At 43.2% G+C, this 26,707-nt stretch overlaps 1 protein-coding gene and 1 long non-coding RNA gene across 2 annotated transcripts in view; one reads left to right on the top strand and one right to left on the bottom strand.

The window, feature by feature from the left end:
• On the bottom strand, window positions 1–25,386 carry LOC122940526. Its single transcript, XR_006390351.1, has 3 exons — window positions 25,343–25,386; window positions 25,165–25,259; window positions 1–36 (listed from the first exon to the last, which is right to left on the bottom strand). It is a non-coding gene; the product is annotated as an uncharacterized LOC122940526 (long non-coding RNA).
• Window positions 1–26,707, top strand: part of LOC122940391 — a 1,778,572-nt gene that overhangs the window by 557,721 nt on the left and 1,194,144 nt on the right. The gene's annotated exons all lie outside the window — the stretch shown is intronic.

Raw genomic sequence — 26,707 nt, forward strand, 5'->3', positions numbered from 1 at the left:
ATTAATATTGTTCAGATCTTCACCCGGATTCACAAGCTGTGAAATAAATATTGTAGAAGTCATCAGACGGTTGGAGAAGTCGTGTGGAAGGTTTTATATGACCAGAAAAGATCAGTAATTAGAATGAGGACCAAAAAACGCCTGGACAGCAGGGGTTATCTGACCCAAATATCTGCAGGTCTCCTGTATAAATCCAATCTGATTGCTTCGTTATTCCAACCAGTTTACGATGCAGGGAGAGTATCCCTTATATTCCATCCCTAACATTACATTGTGTGTATATAACATTACATTGTTTGTGCACCTGTTGCCCTTGCTGCCCGCCCCAGGGCTGTGAAGCCGGTAAGCCAAAGTTCTTTCGATCCATGGCTTATTTACCTCCTAGGAATGGGCATAATCATCTGCTCTGCTGCAGCCAATGACTGGATTCAGGGGTAACATGTCCACAAGAGACACATCCCCACTATAGCCAGTCATTGGCTGCAGTAAAGCAGGTGACCATGCCTGTGCCGGCGAGGGAGCAAACAACATTTACTGGAGGAAGGACACACAGGAGCTGGCACACATAACCGGAGCTGAGGGTAGCAGGTACGTATGACTCTTTCCATAGTAGAGGCTGCGGGCACATGTGAAAAGGTACTTATTCCTGAACAAACCCTTTAATGATGTCTTCCTGTTCTGTCTACCAGTTTTGGGATGACTGCAGGCATGAAGATACTGTACCTACTATAAGGGACAGGGGAGAACACAGGAGAGGTGAGAACTGATTATCTATCACCACTAGAACACCCTGCTTATCACTGATTATAGTATAAGTGATAGGGGAGAGCACAGGAGAGGTGAGAACTGATTATTATCATTATGATGAGCAAAATTTTCAAAAATTCGATTTGGTTGCTTTGTTGTGTTTTCCTCCAAAATTTGATTGGTTACAAATAAATTAGTCACAAAGTGCAGTAAATCAGGTATATCCCAGCCTTCAATTCGATTTTATGGAGAATGTATCCTGGTGTACATCATTGTGAATTGCAGAAATGTGCATAGCTAGAAAAGAAAAGAAATATAAAAAATGCTGCGTGCCCCTATAGGTGTCCTAATAACTCTTTTTAGTGGAACAAAATAAGGACATGGATACAATAGATATACGATACAATAAAGTAGTGGTGAAAAAATGACTGTGCGTCACTATTAGGCCCTCGGCAAACCTCGGATCCGCATAAAACGGAAGCCGCCGGTGTTGCCTTTCGCAATTTGCAGAACGGAACGGGCACCCGGCAAAATTAATGCCTATTCTTGTCCGCATCTTTTGCGGCCCCATTAAAGTGAATTGGTCCGCAAAAACGGCGGCTTGGATGCGGACCCAAACAACGGTCGTGTGCATGAGGCCTTAGACTTAGGGCACTTTCACACTTGCTGGATTCCGGCAGGCAGTTCAGGTGCAGATTTATTCATGATACCTAATCCGAGAGTAGGCTTGGCTCCTGAATTTGGCTCACAAAAACCGATGGAAATAACTGAAGAGTGAATTCAGCCTTACAGGTCAATGTTAGCGACAGGTCTAATTTATCGGCGTGGACTTAACCATGCAGTGGCCCAATATTCAAGTAGTGGCCCCATGACAGTGGAGAGGGTGTCAGCAGTAAGGCTGTGTTCACTGTTTATTTTTCTGATCCAACAGAAGAACTGCCATAAAAGCGGATCATGTAGTTTGAGCATCCAATTTCAAACAGTATTTGGTCAGCATTTGATCAGTATTTGTAAGGTAAAAACAGGAGTGGGTCCAAAACAGAGAACATGTGCTGGAAACATATGTATGTCTTCTGTGTTTTGGACCCACTCCTGCTTTTGGCTTCCAAATCAAGATCAAATCCTGATGCAAAATACTGACCGTGTGATCGAGGCTCCATAATCAATTTGCATGAGTTTTGTCCATTTGCCTCTGAAATCGGTTTTCTTCAGATGAAAAAGAAGTCCGCATGTAGGACTTTAATGCCCTCTATCACACGGTCAGTATTTGGTCAGTTTATGTCATAAGTATTTGGACAGTAATCGTTAGGCAAAAACAGGAGTGGGTGAAAAACAGAAATAATGTGATATTTACATAACTTCTGTGTTTTGGACCCACTCCTGATTTTGGCTTCCAAATCACAATCAAATCCTGATGCAAAATACTGACCGTGTGACAGAGGCCTTATGGACACTCAAACAACAGAACAGTTTTTTTTTTTTACATTATATTCCTGTTCTTCTGGCAGATCAGAAGAACGGAAAAATAAACGGCGATGTCAAACATGCACACTATTGTCACAAAGTGGTGAGGGTGGCAACAGCATGAAGAGTCACAAAAGTGACCCCGGAACAAAGTGGGGAGGGTGGCAACAGCATGTGGAGTCAACATAGTGGCCCAGTCAAAGAGTGGGGAGGTGGGGGGACAAGTAACAGCAGCAGGCGTGTGGCATCAGGCAGGTGACAGCATCAGAATAGTGGCAGCATCTGGGCAGAAGTAACGGGCCATTTGTCACAATGTTCTGGTTTGGCAGCACAATAGTCAAGATCATTACTACCAGAATGATCTAGTCTGTTGTATCAGGCACCGGTGTCTAGAAATACTGGTTGATCCAGGCCTGATTCATCTTTATAAGATTAGGTTATAAAGTGATATACTACAGATTGCAACCTGCGACTTTTCCATGCTCACACAAATGATAAGAAAGAACCGGCACTCACTGTCGTCTTCAAAGAAAATTGATGTCTTTTATTGGTCACATACAATAATCTGTGACGCGTTTCGACTCACGTCTGGAGCCTTTCTCAAACTATATGGATATGACATACAAACATAGTGAACATGTGGGATTTAAATAGACCGCCAAAGCGGAAGTGACGTCACATAGCCATGGTAATGAGATACACAAAACAATTCAAGTCAAAATGCAATTGAAGAAAAGATCCCAGCCGCAACAATCGCCATAGTGATTATAATAATGTTACTAAATATATCCATATAATGATAGCAGTATTAGAGGATGATACAGATTGTGATGATGCCGCTGGGATGTCTTCAAGTTTTCAGCAAAAAGACAAGAAAAAATAAAAAAATAAATATAAAAATTATAATGACAATTTTGAACACATGATAATAGATGGAGAGAGAAAAAAATCACAAGTATATAATATGTACAAAGTATCCTGGAGATTTACAAGAAACTGTGAAGGTCATACTCTCGGTTCAAGCCTTTGGGCTCCAATGTTTGCAAAGTGTGAATCCAATAGGATTCACGCTTCTTCAACATCTTAACCCTATCGCCACCTCTGCGGGGTTGCGGCACATGTTCGATTATCTGAAAGCGCAATTGTGATATATTGTGATTAAATCGGTCAAAATGATGCGGGATAGGCAAAAGCAGGTTTTTGGTGCGTATTGTTGATTTATGTTTGGAAAAGCGATCCTTCATCCGCATGGAAGTTTCGCCTACGTATAACAAACCACATGGGCACTTCAGTAGGTATACAACAAAATTACTGTTGCATGTATAAAATCCCTTGATGGGGAATTGATTGCCTGTATGCGGATGTGAAAAATGTTCACCTTTAATTACACTTGAGCAATGTATACATCTCAAACAGGGGAAGGTGCCATTTTTTGGTGTAGATAAAGTGCTTTGTCGTGTCTCAGTATGGGAGCTGCCTATGTCAGCCCGCACCACCATATCACGTAAATTCTTATTGCGCTTATAACAGATAAGCAGACGATTCTGGAATTCTTTAACAGAGGGATATGCCCTAGATAAAATATTCCAATGTCGATTGAAAATTAATCTGCATTTATGCACCCAAGGATGAAATTTAGAAACAAATGGGATACGTGGTGTTTTAGTGGTTTTGTCGCGTACAACGGTGGCTTTATTCCTCTCCTGGTTAAGTAGTGAAGTGGGATATCCGCGATATTTAAATCTGTCACTCATCTCACTGAGGCGGATATCTTCAATCCCAGTGTCAGAGACAATTCGACTAATCCTCTGAAACTGGGAATGGGGTAATGCTTTTTTAACGGTGGGGGGATGGTTGCTTGAATAGTGTAAGAGAGAATTTCTATCAGTGTCTTTAATGTGGAGGTCAGTTACTATGACTCCACAATTTCCTTTAGTAACAACAGTATCCAAGAAACGAATCCCCTTGTCGTCATAATGTAGGGTGAACTGGAGCTCACTCCACACAGAGTTCAAGTAATCCGCAAAATCGAGAAGGGTCCGCAACAAAACCACCAAAACACCACGTATCCCATTTGTTTCTAAATTTCATCCTTGGGTGCATAAGTGCAGATTAATTTTCAATCGACATTGGAATATTTTATCTAGGGCATATCCCTCTGTTGAAGAATTCCAGAATCGTCCGCTTATCTGTTATAAGCGCAATAAAAATTTACGTGATATGGTGGTGCGGGCTGACATAGGCAGCTCCCATACTGAGACACAAAGCACTTTATCTACACCAAAAAAGGGCACTTTCCCCTGTTTGGGATGTATACATTGCTCAAGTGTAATTAAAGGTGAACATTTTTCACATCCGCATACAGGCAAACAATTCCCCATCAAGGGATTTTATACATGCAACAGTAATTTTGTTGTATACCTACTGAAGTGCCCATGTGGTTTGTTATACGTAGGCGAAACTTCCATGCGGATGAAGGATCGCTTTTCCAAACATAAATCAACAATACGCACCAAAAACCTGCTTTTGCCTATCCCGCATCATTTTGACCGATTTAATCACAATATATCACAATTGCGTTTTCAGATAATCGAACATGTGCCGCAACCCCGCAGAGGTGGTGATAGGGTTAAGATGTTGAAGAAGCGTGAATCCTATTGGATTCACACTTTGCAAACATTGGAGCCCAAAGGCTTGAACCGAGAGTATGACCTTCACAGTTTCTTGTAAATCTCCAGGATACTTTGTATATATTATATACTTGTGATTTTTTCTCTCTCCATCTATTATCATGTGTTCAAAATTGTCATTATAATTTTTATATTTTTATTTTTATTTTTTCTTGTCTTTTTGCAGAAAACTTGAAGACATCCCAGCGGCATCATCACAATCTGTATCATCCTCTAATACTGCTATCATTATATGGATATATTTAGTAACATTATTATAATCACTATGGCGATTGTTGCGGCTGGGATCTTTTCTTCAATTGCATTTTGACTTGAATTGTTTTGTGTATCTCATTACCATGGCTATGTGACGTCACTTCCGCTTTGGCGGTCTATTTAAATCCCACATGTTCACTATGTTTGTATGTCATATCCATATCGTTTGAGAAAGGCTCCAGACGTGAGTCGAAACGCGTCACAGATTATTGTATGTGACCAATAAAAGACATCAATTTCCTTTGAAGACGACAGTGAGTGCCGGTTCTTTCTTATCATTTGTGTGAGATCGTTATCTCAGGACGCGTGCACCACGCCATTTTCATTACGCTGTTCATCATCTTTTTCCATGCTCACGTCAAGTCTAAAAATGGGGGCTTTGCGTGGACGGGGACAAGCCGATAGGTCCGTCTCATTTATAATTTTCGACGCCTGTTTTATGAAGCTGGCTTAAATTTAGACTGATGGTGGATGTGCTGAAGTTATGTAGAGGCCGGTGCCTCTATATAACTTCGGTAGATCCACCGCAAGGTCAAGGAGTTATTAAGACTGACATCTAAAATGCTGGTCTAAATAAATGATCCACCTGATTCATCTTTAGAAAGGTTAATCTCTCTACATTTTGTGTTGAAAGGGGAGTTCTCTTTGGGGTAACTCTGCCATCCATTGCACTAAACACTCCCTCTGATGCCATATTACTGTGTAGGCAGTAAAGTTTGCCATGGGCAAACTTCTCCAGTTGAGACCACAATTCAATTTTAGCTGCCCAGTAGTTCAGGGGATCATTGATCTGGGGTGTCAGGGTGCACTCCAAGTATGCTACCACCTGTGGTTTCAGTTCTGTTCCAGTCCTGCTGCTGCTGGGTGGTTTCTTCAGTAGGTGGGTGAAGAAAAGTGCTCATTAGAGACTCAAGACTTAAGTTGCTACTGATGGAGCTAGTGCTGTTCCTGCCACCCCACTCCACAAGTCATGGTAGTGGGGTCCCCCCATTTAGACCTTTACAAGGATGGGCGATGGCATGCATAGGCAGCAACCAAACAACTACAAAGGAAGTCTCAATAGCAGTTGAGTTTTTCATCTCTCTCAGAAGGTGTAAAAAAAGGTCCCCATTTTGGACTGGTAGTGAGGGTCTAACATTGTGGAGAGCCAGTAGTCATCTCAAATAGTGATAATGCGGCTGTCACTATGCAAGTAACTCAGCATGCACCTGCCAATTTGTGAAAGGGACTCCCTGCCTCCATCTCCACTGCATACTGCTGTGGTCTGTTGGAGTCATCTGCATTCTCTTTGTTGTTGTTGCCCTCTAGCTCCTCTCCTGTTTCTTGGGCAGATAAACCACATAGTTTTAGAATTCCTGGGTGTTTATGTCCTCTTCCTCATTCTGTGCCAGTTCAGCCTCCACAGGGCACAGGTGGCTGTGAGTGGTAGATGCCACGTCTTATGTCCCCTAGCCAGTCACATTTATCAGCATCTCCTCCAGGATGTAAAGGAGTGGAATGACCTTATTCATCCCTTAGTCCTGGTGACTGACAAATAAAGTATCCTCCTCCAAGGGCCTGAGAAAACGGCAGGTGTCACGCATGAGCTGCCACTGTCTAAGGTCAAAGTTACACTGCGGAGTAGTCTTGTCCATCTGCCTCATCTAGAAATCGGTCACAGGTTTCCTCTGCTCATACAGTTGGTCCAACATGCCAACATGTAGAGGGTGGAGTTCCAACGTGTGGTAACGTTGCATATGAGGCGATGTAGGGGAATAAAATTCTGACTTTGCAGCTCAAGGTGGGCGTGTTTTGCACAGTAGGAGTGGCTGAAGTGCATGCACAGTTTCTGGTTATTTGTAACAGCTCTTGCAGTTAAGTGTAAGATATGAGGAACTGTGTGACAATGAGATTGAAGACATGCGCCAGGGCAGGGTGCATGGGTCAGTCCTCCCTGACGCTGTGCAGACAGAATGTTCTTCCCATTATCGGTGACCATGGTTCCTATCTTCAGTTGGCGAGAAGACAGCTTAGATTAAATTTCTTGGTTGAGTTCCTCCCCAGTGTGACTACAGAACTGCACAGCAAAGTCAGGTGGTGGTATGCTGGAGGACCACTACGAACTGTGCCTACAGTGGAGGCCGAGAACAAGGTTAAAGATGAGAAGGCAGAAGAGGACATTGGCTCAGAAATCCCACGATTACAACACAGAGGCGGCATTGTCATCACCTGGCAAAGTTGCTGGTGGGCCTGGGCCGGAAGCACATTTACTCAGTGGGCTGTAAAGAACATATATTATCCTTGACCATAGTTACAGCTCCAAACGTCAGCACTTACGTAAACTGTACCAGACACTGACAGGTTCAAGGACTGGCCCACTTTCTGCTCTACGTACGCATGCAGGACTGGTACAGATTTTTTAGAGATGTAATGACATCTTGGGTGGGCACAAGCCATCAGTTGTTTGAAATGTTCAGAGCCCACCATATGGAACTGTAGTACCAGAAACTTAGCCAGGTGCCCACTTTATGGTTGGCGTTCCATTTGTTGACGCAGGGCCATAGCGGCAACATTAGCACCATGACCGTGCTTCACCTTCTGCTCACATATCCTGCATACCACCACGCTAACATCCTCCAGCAAATTTCCACATTGCCAATATGGCATTTTACCCCCAACACTCCGTGCTGTCTGCCGCTATCTTTATGAAGCCCCGCACCACTAGTTGTTTCCTAAAAGGTAGACTCCCGAATAGCAGGCAGTCTACCCCGGGCGTGTTTTTTTTCCAGATCTCCCACTGCTTCCACCCTGCAGGCTCATCGGCACGTTGCCACCCTGCTGCTGTCTCACAGGCCTGCTGCCACCCTCACACCTTAATGCTGATGAGGTCCCCTCTTCAACCGGCTCCCACATGCGATAGGCTACATCATCATCCACTAATGTCTGTTCGTCACTTATGTCACCCTCACCAGTCTCATGGCCATGTCCCTGACAGCTCACAACACATGCTCCCACCCAACTGTCACTTTTGCTAGTTGCACACCTATTGTAGGATGCAGCAGACCTCTCCTCCAAGTCTGTGGTGGCCTGTAGCTTTCACTAATCTTGTCCTTGCTGAAAAGTGGAGGACGGCCAGCGGCTTGCATTATTTCGCGAGCAGAAAGAGCAGCAAAAGAAAGAGACAGTTGCAGGACAGACGAGGGTACAGAGGTTGTTCCTTGGAAATGCAAATTAAGTGTGGTGACAGAGGAACCCACCGATTCCTGGCTTCATGTATCTGTTGTCACCTGAGATGATGTTGAAGAGTGCGTCAACCATTCCAGTACAGCTGGATTGTTTGTCAAAACATGACTGCTAAATGGTAGCTGTGGCCTGTTGCTGCAGCTGCTACCACCATCCCTTCTGCTGCTACTTATGCCGGCTACAGCAATATTTTTGCCACTGCCCGTTCCTTTTGAGGGCCCAGGTGACTGTCTGTTGGCCATAGGGTACTGTAACTGAATCAGTAATGTAGCAGATTAAGTATGAATGGTGCTGCAAGTGTACTAGATAAACAAAACTGTTGAGATTGTTGGATGCACAGTAAGTCTATGTAAGGTATAACAGGACAGATTATGTATATATGGCGCAGCAGATGAACTATATAAACATGCCTATATATTAGACAGCCTGTTGACACTAAGAAAGAATAAATGGTGCAGCAGATGAACTAAGTAAATGTGCCTATATATTAGACCGCCTGTTGACAGCAGTGGAACAAGATGCACAGGGTGATTACAAAGAGATTGCACTGTCCCTGCAGTCTCCCTATGCTCTCCCTACAGTGTGTGAAAACTCTCTCTACGATCTCCCTACACTGTCCCTATCCAAGATTCTACAATTAAAAGCTTTGTTAAACACTTTCCCCAGTCACGTTTCTCCATATGCTCAGTTCACAATAAAATGGTGGAGACAGGACAGGATGAGGCTTTTATAGGACAGTCACATCACAGGGGTGGCTATCTGCTGATTAGCTGGCTGCACAGCATTATGGGTCATACTGCATTTGTGGGCTTCTTATTTTTTCTTTGTAACATGTGTAGCTTCAATTTTAGAAAAAAAAAAAAAAAGATTTGTTACCATGAAGCGAGAGAAAATTTGGATTTGTGGCAAAATGAATTTCTCCTGAAATTTAGATCAAAGTCAATTAGTTTCACTTAAATTTGCTTAACACTAATCACTACAACTCCCTGCTTATCACTGTTTATAGTAAAAGGACAGGAGAAGTGTGAACTGATTACGATTATATTATATGATTATTATTACTATTATTAGTACCTTCCTAAAGTCACTGCACTTTTTTTGTAACAAACGCTGCACAACTAGATTTATCGCATGCATCATTCAGGAAGCAGGTGTTATTTCTCCCAAACACAAAGCAGCCACAATGTTCCTGCAATTGTCTCTGACCACCTTGCCCAGTTGGAGTTAGGTGAGGAGACAGCCAGGGAGGTGGTTTGCTGCTTGATGCTCTTTAGAAAGTATTTGGCTATGTGGCTACTATCACCCAGGGAGATCAGCTTTAATGCTTCACATGATAGGAAGAAGGGGGAGTGGGTGCAATGTTCTGCCCTGCTTCTGTTTGGAACAGGAGGATATCCATGGAGGAGGCCGATAAGTGCCTGATGTCGGGACACACGAGGTGTCAATAGGACCCGGCCAGCTACAGTGCTGCCTCGCTGCAAAAAACATTGATCCGTAACCGTTGCTCCATTGTATGCACCTTGCTGCACAGCTAAAATTGCAAGGAGTGGCCTACATTCACCGCCACAGGGATGGCTTTTTAAAAAAAAATGCCAGCTAGAGGCTGATCACATGCTACTAGCCCCCTAAAGGCAACATAATCCACAAAGTGGTACCACAGAGACTGCACCACCAGCAACTTGTGCAAGCAGAGTTGTTTCTTGATCACACATTCCATTATTGATAGCTGATGGTGGGACAGAATAGGAAGAGGCATAGTCTGAGCAGGAGAAGCAGTAACCAGTAACGTGGCTGCTACAAAGGAGATCGGGAGAAGGAGGAATCTGTTGTTGTGGTAGCTGGCAGACACCTCCGTCACTCCCATGGCTTATTTTAATCTGGCAGATCTTGCACAGGGCATTGCTTTTGTTTTCCAGGAGAAAAACTGCCAGACAGGAGATACTTGCACTGTCAGGATTCGAACCCAGGGACTCCTGTGTCCCAGGCGACAGCTCTTCCAACTGAGCTATTCTGTCTCCTGGACAGCTCCTGTGCTCCCGCCTCCTTGGTTTGCTCCACCCTGTTCCATGATTGAACATCCTATTTAAAGCCCAGCCTTTTGCACTTCCTGCCTTGCGAGATTATTGTACTGTAATCAAGCAAGTCTCTCCTGCTCTGCTGCTAAAACCTGACGCTCCATCTCGTGCATCGACCATTGGCTTCCTCCTGACTACAGTATTTGCCTATTCCTCTAATACTGATGCTCCATCTCGTGCATCGACCATTGGCTTACTCCTGACTATGATATCGGCCTTGCAATTACCCCAAGTAGTTGCAATAAAAGACTCCGAACCAGACCCGGACCATTACAGAATAATCTCGCCCAAAAATGGAGTCTGTTGTGACCACCTTGAGGCAACAAGTCGCTGAGCTTCAAGAATTTGGTTTTACTTACCAAGAGAAAAAAAATCTGAGTTACAAACCCTGGTGCTGGATCAACAACAAGTAATAATTGAGCTGCAGAGACAGCTTCTGGATGTGCACAACTCAGGTTCAGATTTAAATACCCGTATGTCTCTGCCATCAAAGTTCAGTGGGGATCGTCACTATTACCGAGGATTCCTTAATCAATGCAACCAGCTCCTTTTACTAGTGAAAAAAGTGCTATTCATCATCAATCTTCTGACAGATGAAGCTCTTGCATGGGCCTCCCCTTATGTGGAAAAGAACTGCGCCCTCCTCAATGATTTAGATAGCTTTATCAGTGCTATGGATCAAGTTTTTGATGACCCTAATATTTGTGCTACAGCTGAGACCAAATTGCAAATCTTCTACAAGGACGTCGCTCAGTTGCTGAATACACATCGGAATTTCGTCGTTGCGTAGCTGACACCACATGGAATCCAGCAGCCCAAAGGAGTAAATTTCAACGAGGGTTATCAGATATAGTATAGGATGAGCTTGCCAGAGTTGAGGTTCCTCATAATTTGGAGGATTTTATTCAACTGTGCATCTGAATTGATCAGAGACTTACTGAATGTAGAAAAGAGAGACTGTGGATATTTGGAAACAGACCCACCTACTCCTTCAGTCACTCATCATTAAACACACAGCAAAAGATTGAATCCTTAACTAAACCTATGCAATCTTCTCTCAAGTTTCCAGTCATTTTAGGAATTCCGTGGTATGCTATCCATAATCCTTCTATCAACTGGGAATCAAGGTCTGTTACATTACCTTCTGAATACTGCAAGGACAATTGTCATATAAGTTCCTCCATCCAAAAACAAATAAAAGTTTCCGAAATTCCTCATCAGGTGATAAATTGCCACCTCAATATCAACAGTTTTGTCTGCAGCAAGAAAAAAAGCTGATCAACTACCGCCTCATAGTCCTTACGATTGTCCCATCGAGTTGCTTCCTGGAGCTACTATTCTTTTTGGCAGAATTTACAATCTCTCTGAACCAGAATTAAAAGTGCTCAGAGAGTACTTTGATGAAAATTTTAAGAAGGGCTTCATTCGACCTTCCTCATCCCTAGCTGGGGCACATTTGTTCTTAGTAGAAAAGAAAGACTCAATCTTGAAACCATGCATTGACTACAGAGAACTAAATAAGATAACTATTGAAAATCATTACGCTCTTCCCCTAATTCCCGAGTTGCTGGAAAGACTTTGTTCTGCTAATATTTTTACCAAACTAGATTTAAGAGGGGCCTGAAATCTCTGGGGTGGGGTGGCCAGAAGCGGATATGAGCGGACGCGTTTAGCAGAGCTCCGGACCTCATTCTCTAACTTCTATATCATTCTGACAGTTACCGATCGCCAACATTTCTGTGCCGGCTGGGAAGGGATCGGGAAGACCCCGAGCTCCGAAAATGTCCCAAAACAAGGCCTTATCGGCGGCTGAGATGCTCCGGAAGTTTGCCCGCTCAGATGGTCAAGATGGCGGCGGGGCGGGAGCGCATTGGCGCGCTTCAACCACCTTAAGTGAGCCACAGCCTGCGGCGGAGGACACGGCTCAGGATACCGAACCCTCGCTCAAACAAGTTACAGACCAGCTGTCGCAGGCTATTGAGATCTTTGTCGGGGAAGTTGGAGGATGTGAAGGTGGACATAGGCCTTCTAAGAGCTGATATACAGAATATGCGGGAACGCATCAGAGAATCTGAACAAAGATTATCTGACATAGAGGACCGGGTTAACCCTATCCCTGCCCAAATATCTAAACTGGAGAAGAAAGTGGAGTTCTGGCAACAGAAATGTGACGACTATTAGAATCGTACACACCGCAATAACTTGCACATAGTAGGATTACCAGAACGGGCAAAAGGTACTGATCCCTGTGCTTTTATTACAACGTGGCTCACTTCCACCTTCCCTGATGCTGGCTTCTCATCTGCCTTCATTGTGGAGAGGGCACACAGAGTCCCCACCAAACCACTACGACCGGGAGCTCCTCCTTGACCGATGCTGGCCCATCTGCTGAATTCCACCAATAGAGACCTTATCCTCCAGCTGGCTCGACGCAAACAAAACCTATGCTTCAAAAATGACACGATTATGCTTTTCCCGGATTTCTCTGTGGAGTTACAAAAGCGCAGGGCTACATTCACCGCAGTGAAAAAGTACCTCTGTTATCTGAATATACCTTACTCCATGGCGTACCCAGCGCGGATGAGAATTACGGATGGAGAAAGCAGCAAGTTTTTCAACTCGCCAGGGGAGGGCGTCAACTGGCTAGACAGCAAAAACCATCCTGCTAGGGCCCCAAGATGAAGACTTCTACCAGAATAGACATTGTCCACGGCCCTATTGCGAGAAGTCGATGCTATATCAAGGTCTCTGGTCATATTACTGGGATTCTTACTTCTCTGTAATCTTCTGTCTCTATATTGCAATTACTTGCCCCTTCTGGGATACTCTCTCACTTACCTCCTGCCCTCGTGTCTTATACTTGCTGTCATTATCTCCTATCCACTTACTTGTCTTTCCTGCCACTTCATCACCATCTTGGTCTGTATTCTCCTGCTGCACTGCCACGCCACGTTTCTACGCTGTCTTCGATGTGCTTTAATGTGAGTGGGATCACATTATTGGTTATTACCCTCTCACTCGAGAACTTTACCGCCTTTTATCTGCCTAGGTTGTGCTCCTACATAGTGCAAATTTTGAAGTTCAGAGGTTGGGGGGTGTGTGTTCATTTGTCATATATGTTTAGTTAAGTGTGACTGGTAAAATTCTACCATTAGCACACCCTGTTCTATTACTAACCACAGGAACACCAACACTGTTTTTGCTTTCAGTAGGGAACATTGAGATACCTGCCGAGTCTCGGTCTGGATCCAAGGTCACCTACACTGCATTATTGTAGGTTTGATGTTAACTGTTCTGTACTATGGTCTTGCTATGTAACAGAGGTTGCTGGGATGGTACCAAGTGGTACTGTGGGGTATTAATACTCATATTTCTAGGCTGGATCCGAGATAATTGATCATGGCCCTGATTTGTCTGACTCTCCGCTAGCCAAATTAATGGACGAGATTGGGTGGGCGGACTTATGGCACCTTAAATACCCTAATGGTGAGACATACTCTTGTCATTCTGGTCAGTCATAACATTCTCTCTCGGATAGATTATGCCATGGGGAATTCTGCTCTTTGCTCTACTAATTTTCAGATTGAATATGGAGCAAGAGGAGTTTCTGATCATTCACCATTGTACTAGACTTTTCTGTCTGGTTCCACCCCTACTGATCGTATACCAGATCAACTGACAATATTCCTAGAGGGCCATGTTGACTATGCCGACCCCTTGATGATATGGGATACGTTAAAAGCATAATCTAGCCTCGGCTAGATTAGAAGAAGAACTGGCATCTGACTGCTCTAGGTTAGAGAGGCTGTATGTTAATGCCCATACAGACCAGAATTGTCACGCCCATGGTTATGGTCGTGACTCCTTGGGAGCCGCATGCAGTTGCCCGCGGTCTGGGTGTTGTGTCAACCGCAGCTGGGGGTACTTAGTTGTTTGCCTCAAGTGCGGTTGCCGTGGACAACAGGTATGCGTGCGGTTGCCTCTGGCTTTGTGTGTGTGTTTCTGTGCACTTTCCTTGTTTGGTGTGCACTGTGTCATTTCCCTTCACTGGTGGCTGTCCGTGGCAACTTGTGGTGTGTACATGTGGTGGCAGTGTCTCGGCCTCCTGGCTGACTCCAAGGACATGGTTGCCACGCATGTCGTTGCCTGCGGTAACAGCTGCAAGGTAATTGTTTATGGGTGCACGTCCCCTTTAAGTGGCTGTCTTTCCTTCCCTGCTGTGAGAAGGGTTAATTCCCTTCCTAGTGTGTGTGCACTTGGTGTGTCTGTGGCTACATGGGCTATTTAGCCTCTGCTGTGATCAGTAGTCGGAGGGCTACTTCAGCCATGGCTAGCTGGAGTCATCCTTCTGTGATATACCATCTGCCAGTGGGGGGCCACCCTTGTGGTCATAAGTTATGTTACATGGTGTTATGAAGGTGTGTGTTTGGTCTCCTTGTTATTGCCGCTTATGGTCCTGGGTTCCTGTGTGGTGTGCTGTGTCGGCCATATCTTGTGGACAGCAGCGCCTCTGCATGGGTTCCAGGCTTTGTGTCTGTGGCAGGTAGGTGTTACTTGTTGCATTTACCTGCCATTGCCATAAGCTGTTCATGTTTCCCTTTTTATGTTGCTTGGCCAGTGAGACTCCTGTTCCTACGTGTCTAGGAGGAACAGGTCGTCTTACCCTGCTCCTAGTCCAGGGCCACCCTGAGGGCTAGTAGGAATATTAGGTTCCGGAGTATGAGCCCTCCTACCATCAGGGTCAGCTCATACAGCTAGGAGACAGGGTCAGAATTAGGGATAGATAGGAGGGGACCTGTTCCCTGATTCCTGTCCTGGCCTTGCATCGACCATCCATCTTCTGGCATCGCACAGCTGAGGGTTTTCCCCATCCTCAGCCGTGACAAGAATAAGCAGAATTGGCTTCTGAAAGGGAGTCATTACCTAAACCTTTCGAAAGAGAAAGCCCAACATAAGTTATTTTTTATCAGACAATCCTATTTTGAGCTGGGAAACCAATCTAGCAAACTTTTGGCTCACATAGTTGGGCAGAATCAGGCTTCTTCTGTGGTGCTCCATATCAGGGCTGTAGACAAAAGTTTATTAACAGAACCTGATGCTATTACTCATAGATTTCGAGAATTTTATCAGGAATTATACACAGCTAGGGCGGAGTATACTTCAGAGGAAGTTCTGGCCTATCTGGCAGATATAGAGATCCCCAAGCTATCGCAGGAATCGAGGGACCTATTAGAAGCCCAAATTACTACCCAGGAAATTATAGATGCCATATCTCGCAAAGGGAAAATCAGCCGGCCCGGATGGGTTACCATTGGAAATATACTCCAAATATACTGCTTCTCTGACTCCGCCTCTGTTACATATGTATACTGAGTCCTTTTTACTAGGTAGTCTACCACCGTCCTTGTATGAGGCCACCATTGTGATCTTGTTGAAGCCAGGGAAAGACCCCACTGATTGAGGCTCTTATAGGCCAATATCTCTGCTAAATTTCGACTATAAAATATTGGCCAAAATACTAGCATTACGATTGGGAAAATTCATCAGTCCACTGGTCCACCCGGATCAATCTGGGTTCCTACCTTGCAGATCTACTTCCGATAATATTAGGAGGGTCCAGGTGATTACTCAGATAGGCCTGTCTAGGAAACAAAAATGGGCTTAGGCTTCTTTAGATACGGCCAAAGCCTTCGTCTCGGTGGAATGGCCGTATCTATTGGCGGCTCTCAGCTTTAACTTCATTAAATGGGTCTCCATTTTATACAAACACCCGAAATCTAACATCTTGGTGAATAGCCTGTGCTCAGACAGTTTTAGACTAGGTAGGGGAACTCGGTAGGGGTGCCCGCTCTCCCCCCTACACTTTGCCATAGCCATAGAATCTCTAGCTATATGTATCAGAAGCAACACGATCTTTAAGGTTGTGGGGCTGGGGCAAGACAGAGCGGGTTATATGCAGACAACATGGCCCTCTTTATGTCAGAGGTAGAAATCACTCTTCCCAGGGCCGTATCACTAATTGAGGAGTTTAATCATTTTTCTGGTCTAAAAATCAACTGGTCCACATCAGTACTTTTTCTGTTATACACTATGGATACCACACACCTCAATGGAGAACTACCTGTAGTGTCCAGTTTCAAATATCTAGGTATTACCATTACCAAAGATGCAGTTACCTTCCATGCCTCTAACATTTGGCCTCTTTTGAATTATAGCAGAGATAAGTTTAAGCTATGGGGAGGCTTACTGCTTTCGGTATCAGGTCGTATCAATTTAATTAAGCTAATTGTATTACGTAAGTTCCTATATATACACTGGAGCACGCTCCCTTCATCATTCCTAAAAAGGTTTTTCAACAGTTCAATTCTATGCTCTCGCCATTTATCTGGGGACCCAACAGGCATAAACTTTCCTTAGACAACCTATGTCGTCCGAGAGGTGCTGGTGGTATGTCCTTACCGGATTTATATATCTACTATCTGGCAGAACAGTTGCGGTACCTGAGGGCATGGGTGACACCGGATGGCCAGAACAGAGCAATATTTGGCTGTATTTCTGAATATAAAAACATTATGGCCTGTTCTTGAACAGCCACATCTCTTTCCTGAACAACTCTTACCATTACATAGGCTAGGTATACAAATATGGAAAGCTTGCAAAAATCTGCATAACTTTGAAGGCTACATTTTTGACACTCCTTTATGGGATAACCATATGCTCCCTTCCTTGCTATCCTTACCTGGAATCCAATTCTGGAAGCAGCATAATGTCTGCATATTGGGGGATATTTATAATGATAATATTTTCTGCACCTTTGACACCCTGAGTACTAGACATGATCTGCCTAGAACCTCCTTCCATAAATACCTACAAATTCGACATGCCCTGCAGTCACATTATGGAACCAACTAAGTTGCTATTACCAATTTCCCCATGATTGGTGTGATCCGCTCTCAAGGCCCCAAAGGATTCATCTCCGCACTATATACCCATCCCCTGAATGGAAAGCTTAAATACAACCCACTAAATATTGTCTCCAAATGGAAGACCAGATCTTACTGACGAGGATATTGGAATCACCCTTGTTGGTATCGCCAACTATAAATAATAAATTCATACAGCTTTGTATAATACATCAAGGTTATGGCTCTCCTTTACGCCTAGTTAAAATCGGCACGCTATCGCATTCTAGATGCCATAGGTGTTCCGTGGAGGGAGATGACTTTTGGCACCTAATGTGGGCATGCCCACGCATTCAGATGTTTTGGATAAGTGTCACAGATTTTCTCTCTGATCTCCTGGGACATACAGTCCCTATGACTCTTAAATTCTGTCTTTTTGGTATTATTGACGAAGAATCCTATGACGATTATGTCAGAATATTCTTGAGAGAAACCTTATTTTTGGCCCGCAAAGCAGTTGCAATTAGATGGATGGGGGAGAAGTCCTTCGCTAAATCAGTGGAAGACACTGGTGAACACTGTTATTCCATATGAAAATATAGTATATAAGAATAGGGGTTGGGCCTCCAAGTTTTCGAAAATATGGGGAATGTGATGCTCTTCCCCGCAGTCCATGTACTCATCTCGATTGTTAACTGACTCTCTTGCTGCCATATCTCAGCGATTGTGATCTTGTCTAATATAAATTATACAAATATTATGAATAAACATTGTATAACTATAATGTGAACATATATTGACATAGTATGACTTGTTTTGGTTGTGCATGCTATTTCGTGTGTACTTTGTATAACTTGTGTACTTCATTCGTTCAATAAAACCAATAAAAAAAAAGAAAAAAAAAGAGGGGCCTATAATCTCATACGCATTTGTCCAGGGATGAGTGGAAGACCGCCTTTAGAAATAGATATGGATATAGTTATGCCATTCGGCCTCTCTAACGCTCCTGCAACATTTCAACATTTTGTTAATGATGTGTTTAAGACTTCTTAGACCAATTTGTTGTTGTGTACCTTGATGACATCCTTATATTTTCAGACACCTTGGAGGAACATCGCAGACATGTTCAGTTAGTCTTGAAAAGTTTACTGGATAATAATCTTTATATCAAACTGGAATTTTTGGGGGGGATATATCAATGTTCCCAGAAGGACGTATGGACCCTAGTAAAATCAAAGATGTAATAGACTGGCTCACTCCAAAAAATCTTAAAGATGTTCAGCGATTTATAGGGTTTGCAAATTTCTACAGGAGATTCATAAAAGACTTTTCTAAAATCATCTTACCAATCACCTTACTTACAAAAGAAAGAAACAAGTATTTTCATGGTCTCCAGAGGCACACGTTGCTTTTGACCAGTTAAAGACTCTCTTTACTTCTGCGCCCATACTGATCCATCCAAATCCTGAATTGCCTTTTGTGGTTGAAGTAGATGCCTCAGACTCTGATGTGGTTTTCTTTCTCATACCATGTTATCGGCAGAAAGAAATTATGACATAGGAAACAAAGAACTGTTGGCCATTAAAGTTGCTTTCACTGAATGGAGACTTCTTCTGGAAGGAGCTAATCATCCAGTGACTGTCCCTACTGGCCACAAAAATTTAGAGTTCATCCGTACAGCTAAGAGACTGTCTGCAAGACAAGCAAGATGGGCCTGTTTTTCTCTAGATTTAATTTCATCATTTCTTATCGGCTGGGTTCAAGAAATGGCAAGGCTGATGCTATGTCCAGGAATCTTGCTGAACCACTGGAGGGATCTAAAACAGAGTCTACTATGTTATCTTCCAAAAAAGTTGTAGGAATACTGGACTCTGAAGAACTTTTAACCATGTTCAGAGAGGGATACCAGAATAACTCTTTTCTCAACCATCCTTCCAAAGATGTGGACCTTTCTTTTAAAGAGTGGGTTTGGAAGCAGGAAAAAAAAAATATATGTCCCTGAATCTGCTTGACTTGAAGTCCTCAAATTGGTCCACGTTTCTAGGGAAGGGCATCTTGGAGTCATGAAAACTTACGACCTACTGCTTCGTTCATTTTGGTGGCCTAATTGTAAGAAAGATGTTAGAAAATATGTTTCCTCCTTTTTAATATGTGCAGAAAACAAGACACTGCGATCTCCTCATCTAGGTCTTCAACCACTTCCAGTTCCATCCAGGCCCTGGGGATCAATTTGGATTTTATTGTGGACCTTCCTCCTTCTAAAGAAATTACTACGATCCTTATTGTTGTGGACCGACTCACAAAGATGCCCCATTTCATTCCAGTTAGAAGAATTCCTACTGCAGAACAAACTGCAGAATTAATGATTATGGAGATATTTAGGTTGCATGGAATTCCTGACAATGTAATTTCAGATAGAGATGTTCAATTCACATCAAGATTTTGGAAGAACTTCTGTACAGCCTTAGGAGTTACACTTAATTTGTCTTCTGCTTTTCATCCTCAGTCCAATGGCCAGCCAGAAAGAACAAACCAAACTCTGGAACAATACCTCAACTGTTTTATTTCCTACATTCAAGATGATTGGGTGGACCATTTATCAACAGCAGAATTTGCATACAACAACTCTAAACATAGTGCTTCATCTCAAAGTCCATTTTTTGTGAACTTTGGCTTACATCCAGTATTTATTCCTAACCTTCCTCTTAGTACACCTATTCCTGCTGTTACCCACAGACTAACAAAATTGCAAGAAACCCAGAAGAAACTACAAACCGGATTCCAAAAAAGTTGGGACACTAAACAAATTGTCAATAAAAACTGAATGCAATGATGTGGAGGTGGCAAATGTCAATATTTTATTTGTAATAGAACGTAGATGACAGATCAAATGTTTAATCCGAGTAAATGTATCATTTTAAAGGAAAAATACGTTGATTCAAATTTCCACGGTGTCAACAAATCCCCAAAAAGTTGGGACAAGTAGCAATAAGAGGCTGGAAAAAGTAAATTTGAGCATAACGAAGAGCTGGAAGACCAATTAACACTAATTAGGTCAATTGGCCACATGATTGGGTATAAAAAGAGCTTCTCAGAGTGGCAGTGTCTCTCAGAAGCCAAGATGGGTAGAGGATCACCAATTCCCACAATGTTGCGCAGAAAGATAGTGGAGCAATATCAGAAAGGTGTTACCCAGCGAAAAATTGCAAAGACTTTGCATCTATCATCATCAACTGTGCATAACATCATCCGAAGATTCAGAGAATCTGGAACAATCTCTGTGTGTAAGGGTCAAGGCCGTAAAACCATACTGGATGCCCGTGATCTCCGGGCCCTTAAACGACACTGCACCACAAACAGGAATGCTACTGTAAAGGAAATCACAGAATGGGCTCAGGAATACTTCCAGAAACCATTGTCAGTGAACACAATCCACCGTGCCATCCGCCGTTGCCAGCTGAAACTCTACAGTGCAAAGAAGAAGCCATTTCTAAGCAAGATCCACAAGCTCAGGCGTTTTCACTGGGCCAGGGATCATTTAAAATGGAGTGTGGCAAAATGGAAGACTGTTCTGTGGTCAGACGAGTCACGATTCGAAGTTCTTTTTGGAAATCTGGGACGCCATGTCATCCGGACCAAAGAGGACAAGGACAACCCAAGTTGTTATCAACGCTCAGTTCAGAAGCCTGCATCTCTGATGGTATGGGGTTGCATGAGTGCGTGTGGCATGGGCAGCTTGCATGTCTGGAAAGGCACCATCAATGCAGAAAAATATATTCAGGTTCTAGAACAACATATGCTCCCATCCAGACGTCATCTCTTTCAGGGAAGACCCTGCATTTTTCAACAAGATAATGCCAGACCACATTCTGCATCAATCACAACATCATGGCTGCGTAGGAGAAGGATCCGGGTACTGAAATGGCCAGTCTGCAGTCCAGATCTTTCACCTATAGAGAACATTTGGCGCATCATAAAGAGGAAGGTGCAACAAAGAAGGCCCAAGACGATTGAACAGTTAGAGGCCTGTATTAGAGAAGAATGGGAGAGCATTTTTATTTCTAAGCTTGAGAAACTGGTCTCCTCGGTCCCCAGACGTCTGTTGAGTGTTGTAAGAAGAAGGGGCGATGCCACAAAGTGGTGAAAATGGCCTTGTCCCAACTTTTCTGGGATTTGTTGACACCATGAAATTCTGATTCAACATATTTTTCCCTTAAAATGGTACATTTTCTCAGTTTAAACTTTTGTTCCGTGATTTATGTTCTATTCTGAATAAAATATTAGAAGTTGGCACCTCCACATCATTGCATTTAGTTTTTATTGACGATTTGTATAGTGTCCCAACTTTTTGGGAATCCGGTTTGTAATAGAGATGCTACAAGAAGCCCAAGAAGATTATAAGAAAGGAGCTGATAAACATCATAAAGTTCCTCCCATCTTTAAAAGTTGGTGATAAGGTTTGGCTATCTACTAGAAATCTGAAAACAAATGTTCAATCTCCAAAATTAGGTAAAAAATTCATAGGCCCTTTCCAAATTTCTAGTTAAAAAAGTTAATCAAGTTGCCTTCCGTCTCAAACTTCCTAACAAATTGAAAATACACCCTGTGTTCCATGTGTCATTGCTCAAGCCATTTAACGAAAACCCCTTTCCAAGAATAAATCAGCCAGCTCCTGCACCAGTAAAATTCCAAGGAGAGGAAGAATACATTGTTGAAAAATTTTTGGACTGTAGACTCTTCAGAGGTAAAGTGCAATATCTGGTGCAATGGAAGGGCTATGGACCAAAAGAGAATTCATGGGAACCAGAAAACAATGTTCACGCCCCTAGGTTTACAAAGGCATTTCATGACAGAGAAACCAGCTCCTAAGATGTCCAGAGGCCATCCTGAAAGGAAGGGACTACTGACTACTGTCAGGATCCTGTGTCCCACAGCTCTTCCAATTGAGCTATTTTTGGACAGCTCCTGTGCTGAACCTAAGCCTAGTTCATGTGCCTCTTGTTTTGGTTCCCGCCTCCCTGGTTTGCTCCACCCTGTTCCACGATTGAACATCCTATTTAAGCCCAGCCTTGCACTTTCTGCCTTGTGAGATTATTCTGCTCTCAGCCTGTAATCAAGCAAGTCTCTCCTGCTCTGCTGCTAAAACCTGACGCTCCATCTCTTGCATCGACCATTGGCTTCCTCCTGACTACACAAATTGTAATAGTCCTCAACATACCCGCCATGAAAAATGTGATATGTCATCATGGTCTTCCTAGCCCCCTCCAGATTACCTGCTTTATACTTGCCTTGAGTTCCACTGCTGCTACCACTGCCCCTACCACCACCAGTGCAGCTACAGGTGCCACTACCCCTACCACCACAAACACAGCTATGCATGGGGTGCCCCTCCTCCCCCGAATCGCCTCCTCTTGGTAGTCTAAATGCTGAGCCATCCAGTCAACAATTCCATCCTCTGTGTTCTCAATAATATTAGGAGCCAGGGAGAACTGTGGCCAACTACTACTACTCCTGGCAGGTACTGATACTGCTGGTACTACATACATTCTGACTCTGGGAGGACGAGGCATGGGTCTTTCGTTCTGCACTCTTCCTTTTCTCAGACATTCTATTATGAGGCCTATAAATTAAAAGTCAGGGGTTTGGTACAGACAGATTATTTAACAGTACAAGCAAAATGGCAAGTGTGTTTTTTGTAATTTAAAGATAGTGGCACAATTAAATGTCTCTACACTTGTGCAAACACACTCCACACTGGTATTGACAATTTACTTTGGGAAGAATGCAGTGAAATGTCTTAGAACTATGCGTTTAATATCAGTAGTAAAACAATGAAAACTGTGTACTAAAATGTCTTTGAAACACACAGTCTGATGTACTAATATGTCCACTAACACAATATAACAATATAGCGTTTGTTGTAAAATGTCTTTAAACTAGGGTTGTTTTGGGTATCAGGATTTGCCTTTCATCGATACTAGGCTGTGCTACTGCACAGCCCAGTATCAGAGAACATGCATCGTGCTGCTCTCAGTGCGGCCATGTTCCCTCAGCAGAAGGGGGAGAAGGAAGCAGTCTCTCACCCCTGTGCTGCTGCCACCAATGGGAACGAAGAGGAGGGGAGGGCGCACTGCGCCACCAATGATAACTAATGTCTAAATTAATACATTACAAATACAGGCAGCAGAAACACATTGCCGGCACCCGACCTCTGACAGGGTGCTGCAATCTGTGGCACCTGAGGGGTTAACTGACGCTGATCGCAGCTTCCTGTCATAGTTCGGGTTCTGGCAATGTGTTTCTGCCGCTGGCTGTATTTGTATTAAACGTTAATTATCCCCAGTATTAAAATAATTAGTGGCAGTGGCCACAGAGTCCCCTCATTTCCTCTCATTGGCGGCAGTGTATTCCTGGGGCTCCGATCGGCTACCATGGCAGCCAGGACACTACTGAAGGCTTCCATGGTCAGCTCCCTGCTGCTGTGTGTACTATGTACAGGGCAGCAGGGAGAGTGTGAGATCCTATTCACCCTAATACAGCTCTATTAGGGTGAATGGGACAAGGGATTAAAAGATCCCAAGTTCTAGCCCCTACGGGGGGAAATAGTTATTAAATAAAAAGAAGAAAAACAAATGTAAAAAAAAAAAAAAAAAAAAAAAAAAAAAATATAGTATAAATCATCCCCTTTCCCAATTTTACATATAAAATATATAAACAAAAAAATAAATATACATATTACATATCGCCACATCCGAAAAGTCCAAACTATTAAAATATTTTAAAAATCTCCTATGCGGTGAATGGCGTAAAAGAAAAACAGCGCGATTCGCAATTTTTTTGGGCACCTTGTCCCCCCCAAAAATAGGATATGACTGTTCGATTATGGGCCGGACGTTCCATAAAATGCGGAATGCACGCGGCTCTTTTTGGAGTTTTATTTTTCTTTGCATGGTATCGAGTATCGCAATACTTTTTTATGGTATCGAAACTGAATCAAAATTTCGGTATCGAAACAACCCTACTTTGAACTAGGTGTTTAATCATATGGATAAAAAAATTGGTGTTGTTGCTGTAACATGTTTGTGCTATAATGCAACGTGTTTAACCCTTTGAGGACCTTGGGATTTTCAGTTTTTCTGCTTTCATTTTTCACTTCATGCCTTCCTAGGGCCATAACTTTTTTATGTTTCCGTTCGTATAGCCTTAAGAGGGCTTGTTTTTTGTAGGAAGAGTTGCGCTTTTTAATTCCACCATTTAATATAGCAAAACTGAGGTTCGGATGCGGCCCAAAACAACGGCCGTGTGCATGAGGCCCAAGAAGAATGATTTGCATCTACATGTGCTAGAATAGAATCCGTGGTATGATCTTGGCACTGCCATTCTGACAGTAAGGAGACACCAGGAGACTGCACCCTAGACTACAAAACCTTTGAAGATAATGATGCATTTATCTCCTGATGTTCATGTTCAAGCTGACAATCCGGGCACAACTTTGGTTGACCATTTGTAGTATTGCATGGTCCCGGTCTAAGACCTCTCAGAAAACTGTTGTGCCACTCTTGTGCAACCACAAAAGATCTGCAGCAGTTGACAGAGAAGCCCATCTTAACAGTCTATACTTGCAGAAAATAGTGAGAAGATCCAGACAACATGTAATGTCTATAGTCAGCTGTAATCCTGCCATCTCCATCTTTCTCATTGTGCAATTATAAAACATATAATACTGGTGGATAAAACAAGACTGAAGACAAGATCTTCAGTCTTCTACAGATCATAGGGGACATTTCATGAGACCTTATCTCCATCTACCTGATCATCCTGTAGGGCAGTGTGATGTTCTTCTGAACCATCCTGTGGAAGAAGAGGACTGGGACATCTCTCCGGTGTTCGTCTCTCTTCCTTATCTGTGGGAAACACACCCAGTGACTGAATTCATTCCTTACATACAGGTAATGAAAGGACGTGTGGATTTAGTCATGTCTATTACCTGGTGATGTGAGGGGCCGGTGATCCTCCATCATGACGTCCTTATATCCATCTACCTGATCATCCTGTGGGACACTGTGATGTTCTTCTGAATTATCCTGTGGAAGAAGAGGACTGGGACATCTCTCAGGTGTTGTTCTCTCTTCCTTAACTGTAGGTGTTGCAAAATCAGGATTAGATCAGATGGTCAGCCATATTGTCTTAGGTATACATCTTGGGGCACATTTATTAAGACCTGTGTTTTAGGCCCCATTCACACGTCTGCAATTTCGTTCCACATTTTGCGGAACGAAATTGCGGACTCATTCATTTCTATGGGGCAGAACGAAGTGCTGCCCAGATACGGAATTGCGGACCCAATTCCGTTCCCGAAAAAAATAGAACATGTCCTATTCTTGTCCGTAATTGCAGACAATAATAGGTATATTCTATTAGTGCCGGTAATGTGCGGTCCGCAAAATGCAGAACGCATATTGCCGCGGTCCGTGTTTTGCGGATCTGGAAAACACATTACGGACGTCTGAATGGAGCCTTAGGCGCAGGCCTCTCCATAACTTCAGGGCTTTCAGCAACAGTTCTATATGTAAGAGAGCTTCCAAGCTGTCTTACATTTAGAGCCTTTTCTACACCTGAAACATATGTAGAAAATGGTAAATGAGACAGGCCTGCCGGCCCGTTCCCTTCCCCGCCTACTGCACACAGGCAATTGTAGACCTGACGCCCCCACATGGCAGCGACATCTGTGCCTGAAATACGTCTAATTTAGGCTTATTTCAGAATAGTAAAGGACCTTCCTTGTGTTTACACCTCAAAAAAGGAGCTTAACTAAAGAGTTAATCACCATTTTGAAGTGAATACTGAGTACTTTTAGTACTGACTACTTTTGCTGAGAAAATAGAGGCCTTTAAGTAATCGATTAAAGATGTTATGATGGAATGGTGACCTTTAGAAAGTAGATAATCTTTACACTAGAAGTGGAAGCCTTGGCAAAGATAAATGTATTTGTCTATTAAAACTAACCATTTGCAGGTTTATGATCAGGATCAATCCTTGGTGTTGGACCAGTGATAAATGAAAGAGCCGATCTTGGCTTTATGGACCATGGGGCTCTTCGGAGAGAAAAATGGAGATTGGTACTTGAATTGGAGAGGATTAATGGAAGGTCCCAAGAACTAATTATTTATGCAACAAGAGATCGTGATAAGGAACTTTTATCCAATTAGCAGTTGTTGTCGGTGTAACTTGAGTAGATCTATGGTTACGTATGATAATGATGGAATCTGTGTGTAAAACACTGAAGTCTACGTACAGCCATACACTGCGGGAAACTGGAATTAAAATATTAATTATTCCTTTGTTCTCTGAG

The sequence above is a fragment of the Bufo gargarizans genome, chromosome 6 (genome assembly GCF_014858855.1).
Source record: "Bufo gargarizans isolate SCDJY-AF-19 chromosome 6, ASM1485885v1, whole genome shotgun sequence".
NCBI lineage: Eukaryota > Metazoa > Chordata > Amphibia > Anura > Bufonidae > Bufo > Bufo gargarizans.